We start from the raw sequence: 5,036 nt of genomic DNA, 5'->3' as shown, positions 1-5,036 counted from the left end.
TAAAAAATTAATTTAAATATAATTTGGTTTGTAGGCACCCACTGGATGTGGGAGTCACAAAGATGTTGCAAAAAGGCAGAACTTCGTTTGACCAGCGCACCAAAGAAGCAGCAATGCTGGAGTTTTGCAATATTGACGACATAGACAAGGAAGCCTCTCCCCGCACCCTCAACTCTCACCTTCCAATGTGCCACCTTCCTCAACAGATCAAAGACAAGAAAGTCAAGGTGACTTGTACTTTTGTTGCAATTATGTACCGTATTCTAGTTGAAGAATTCGATTCAGAAGTTTTTGTTGCTCTTTTTGCTGCATTGAGGACAGCTCAAAATGCCGTTTGGGATTTTGAAATTAGTCATAAGACAGACTAGCTAAGAGCTTAGATAACAGACTACCCTATTAAAAACTGATATTTATTTGACATGCTTTGATGCCGAGAATTGTCCTTTGATATGCCATGTTGAAAGTATTAAGCTTTAGACATGACTTTGGTACACTGTCTTGGTTTTGACACTGCAGAGCACGACTGGGAGAACAACAACATTGTAAACGTTCAATATCTGTATTGCTGTGAATGCCACATGTGACCTTGAACTAATGTTGTTTCTCCTTAACAGTAGTCCAGTCAAATAAGCCCAGACTGTAAAAGTTTGCAGTGCTTCCTGAAACAGTGTTCTTGGATCTCAGAAAAAACCAGGGTTTTGCTCATCTATTATCTATTTGTGGTGGCCAAATTTTGCTATTCAAAAGGCTTTTGAATAGCTTCATCGATCGACATGCAGTTTCCGCCAAGGAATTCTTTAAACTATTCTTCAGATCATGACACCCTTGGTTTTTTCAGTTTTGAGACAGTTTTGCTGCAAAAACCTACATTTCTTTTTTTCGCCGATCGCTTTTGTAGGCCGACGCTTCTGTCTTTGTAATTTTAGAAAATCCGGAAGTGGTATTTCGCGAGGCGCATTTTGTTTTGAGAGTAGTATAGATCTAGACCTTCTCATTTTTTGCATCTCTCAAGATTTATTTCCCCATTCCAGTAGAGTGTAAATATAGTAGGCCAATGACTTTTAGTTGATGTCATAGCACAGATCATTCCTTTCATCGAAAGGGGGCCCAGCTAGTTCCATCTATGTCCACTCGTCACCGTTTCAACAGGGGTTGGAGTAGTGGTGGACATATCGATATCGAAATATTGATATTTTTACACACATTGATATCGTATCGAAGCGGTAAGAAAAATATCGATATTTCGATATATATAGTATGCCCACCACTCGCACTAACTAGCAGACTGCTTTTACAAAAACAAACGACAACAATAACAACACAAAGAAGACTGTCGTAATTCGCGCATCGACATTTTGGAAATATCGACCAGACTCAATAATATCGATATTCTATATATTTGATGGCCGATTTCAATTTATCAATAATAATTTTGTAACATCGAAAAAATATCGATGTAAAGATACGTCCTGTGAAGAAATATTGATATCGTATAGAATTCGGTATTGCCAAAGATAGTACAAGACAAGATGGGCCACTTCTCTCTTTGAGCCAATTAAAAAAGTGTCCTCAAAATTTGGTGGCGCCCTCTTCACAAAAGCGCACTCTTTGCGAACAGAGTTACCCTACTTGAGTTTTAAAAAATCAAAGTGAAACTAGCAAGTTTTGGGATAAATTTCGGAAGAACGCTTTTTAAAAATGGTTACGCTGACAAAAAACCTCTTCCGGAGGAAAAGGAGATGGTTTTCTTCGTTTAATTTGACTTTAGAATGAAGGGCGAGAGGTCATTAAAATAAAAAAAAACCCTAAAACTCCGCACTGAACGTACCCGAACTGCTGATGAACAGCAGTCGATCTGCGCACGCAAGGATGTGCTATTCCTATTCTTCTTCTGGAAAAACGAAAGAGAGCTTCAAAACAGACTGCAGCGCCATCTGAAGCAAAGAGCATACTTCCTGCGGACACTTTTTAGGCTGAGTGGCCCATCTTGTCTTGTACTATCTTTGGTATTGCTGATATATCCCATCATTAGTTTGGAGAAGAATAGCATTGTATAATTCGATTTTTGTCTGTTTGCGAATGCCACAGCAGTCCTGAACCTTTGCTCTGAGTCATCTGAGGGGTGCATAATACATGGAACAAGGTCAAAAGGGCCCAAAGTAAGAAGAAAACTTAAATTTACACCAACAAGGGCTAAATTGTCCTCATACTTGTGTAGACACCCAACTTTTGGAAACACGTTGATAGGAGATAGTCGCTTTGGTGATAATCGAGTAATTTGATGATCATTTCCTGGACACCAAAGTTGTCCCTTCCGACGCATGACGACAAAATATAAATAGTAACATAATTCAGCAGGCCTAGTCTAGTGCTTGATTTAAATATTTAATAGTCTGAAAGTTGATCTTTGAGCATTGTGTTATTAAGTTACAATTAGAACAGTTTAAATTCAAGCTGTCATGCTTCCTAATTGACAATCTTAGAGTAAAATGTTTCCCTCATGCAATGTTTAAGGAATATTAACTTTTTCACGACCTTGTTGAAGCAGTGTTTTAACGAAATCAAGCTGTGTTGTGAACTGTTGTGAATGTTGTGCAACCAGCATATTGTGTTTCGCGTGCTCGTATGACCCTATACAGTTGCGAGGGCAGTAAAACTCTTACTAAGCAAAGACATAGAGTGTAATTAAAATGTAGATCTACAGACACCACATATTATACCATAAACATGTGTTGATCTCAATAAAAAGACAATGAAATATGCTACTGCAAAATATCTCTTTAATGTGTGTGCTTTTAAATGTTCCCAGGTTCCCAAATTTCAGGTAACCTAAAAAAATGTGTGCTCTTGCAGACCCATTTAACAGGTCACCTTTTGACCGTAGACTCCAAAAGCAAAGATCTCCCCTGGTAGCACCATTGAATGACATGGCATTTATGACACTTTGGGTTTCTTTACTTTTTGGAGGGACAAACGAGGCAAGTGCACAGGGAGATATGCAGGAGGCAAACTACCCATGTACTCTTTATCATTTCAGGATGATTTGATACAAATGGAAAAGTAAAATGAACTGCCAGTACAGTTGGCAAAACCGTCACTTTTGACTCAGTGCAAGGCAACTGCACGTCTGCTGTTGTAACTCTCCAGTATTCTTTTTCTCTCATGACAGATGGTGCATCTTGCTCGTAACCCGAAAGATATGATTGTCTCCTACTACTACCACTTGTCACAAGAGGGAAAATTCACACTGTCTTACTTACTGGAACGTTACATTGCCAATGATAGTAAGTCATCTCAAGGCAGTCTTGTCCTTTGTAAACAAAAGAAGAGCCAAATTGGCAAGAAAGGTGATCTTTATGCGAGCTCTTTCCACTCTCAGGACAATTGCTCAATTCGCCCAGCTGGGTGACCACTGAGCGAACCGCCCCTTAGTGCATCCACAGCAAACTTAAGAATAATCACATTTAGTGTTTAAATCGGATTTCCTTTCCTTTCAAGAAATTCCCAGAAGTCTCCTAAGTAACTACATTTCTTTTGCTTCTATTTTATTTTCACGGTCTTTAGTGACTGTGCAGCATACTCAGCCGTAGACCATGCACGTTATTTCAGAACTTTCATTTAGCAGTCACTGAGAAGTTCTTATTACATCCTGTGGCTAAAGACAAAGGAGGAAAACTAATCCCATTATTTTGTGTTGGTAATAGCACAATGTAATACTTAACAGAAGACGTCATTTTGATCAGACTGGTTACAGGAGTAAAAAATAAAATGTGATCAACGTCTCAATACAATATTTGACACTCTGGTCTTATAGCCACTCTCCCCTCTCCCTCCCCTCTCCCCTCTTTTTCCCCCAGTGAGGGAAACCCACCAATTCGACTTTTTGCGTCAGATGCAACAGCATCAGCAAAACAACCCGGAGGTTCCTGTCATGACGATCTACTACGAGGACATGAAGGAGGTTTTACGTCTCGTCCTTTAGCGAATGTCTTTAATCGAATATGGCTTTGTGTATTCTTTACCTCAAAGAATACTCACCTTTTCAGTTACGTAGGAGTTTTATGGCGCACGCAACTGCAACTCCGATGTTAGGTCGAATAATAATAGTTGCTACGTCAATCTCTGACAATGAAGAAATGGAACTATGTTCTTTGTCTGCAGCCTAAGAGAGTTTTAGTCTGTACCTGATATCAGCACCAGCAGAGGAATGCTCTATTCTTCATCGCCGAAAGCATGGTACTGTATAGTCAAGAAAACCCTGGTAAAGAAAGACAACCCAACAAATAACCAAAATAAAACGAAAATAAAATCCAAAGGAATCTATAAATTATATCTTATTCCCCAGAATCCTGTTCAAATTACCAAGAAGCTGGCAAAGTTTCTTGGACTCGATGTTACGGAAGAATTCTGCAAAGAGGTCGTGAAGGCTTGTAGGTAAGGAGGAAATTATATACTACACTGTGGTAAAAAAAAAATTCATGGTCCAACAATAAAAATGTGTGTGTATTTCCTTCATCTATAGCAAGACAAATGAGAAAGGTTTAAGATTAAACCAATAACTCCAAATGCCAAAACATGACGAGAGCCTGATTCCAAATTGTAGTGACACATTTAGTTTTAAACCAAAACACACGGGCACGAGTGCGTCGCTACTGAACTGGAGTGGGTTACATTGTTCTTCACTTCTTTTACTCGAACATTATAAGAAATATACCGTTTTAAATTGAGAGCTTAGTGAAGTTTGGTGAAGAATCACATATTCTTACCGGTATCTAATAAAGTCGAGCATCATTCCACCTGAAGGCATCATCTTGCCACAACACTCATTTCTGTGTGCGTGTATGTACGTGTGTGTGTGTGTGTGTATGTGCGTGTGTGTGTATGTGCGTGTGTGTGTATGTGCGTGTGTGTGTGAGCGTGTGTGTGTGACACACACTCACATACCTACCTACCTACCTACCTACCTACCTATCTACCTACCTACCTACCTACCTACCTACCTACCTACCTACCTACCTACCTACCTACCTACCTAC

At 39.4% G+C, this 5,036-nt stretch overlaps 1 non-coding gene across 1 annotated transcript; it reads left to right on the top strand.

Annotated features, from left to right (window-relative positions):
• The first annotated feature begins 1,978 nt into the window (after positions 1 to 1,978).
• Positions 1,979 to 3,961, top strand: LOC101849259. The gene is made up of 3 exons (XR_004859337.1): positions 1,979 to 2,159; positions 3,170 to 3,284; positions 3,858 to 3,961. It is a non-coding gene; the product is annotated as an uncharacterized LOC101849259 (transcript).
• The last annotated feature ends 1,075 nt before the right edge of the window (positions 3,962 to 5,036 follow it).

This window comes from Aplysia californica, unplaced genomic scaffold (assembly GCF_000002075.1).
Source record: "Aplysia californica isolate F4 #8 unplaced genomic scaffold, AplCal3.0 scaffold01111, whole genome shotgun sequence".
NCBI lineage: Eukaryota > Metazoa > Mollusca > Gastropoda > Aplysiida > Aplysiidae > Aplysia > Aplysia californica.
Note: the sequence above shows the minus strand (reverse complement) of the source record. Positions and strands in the feature narration are given on the sequence as shown.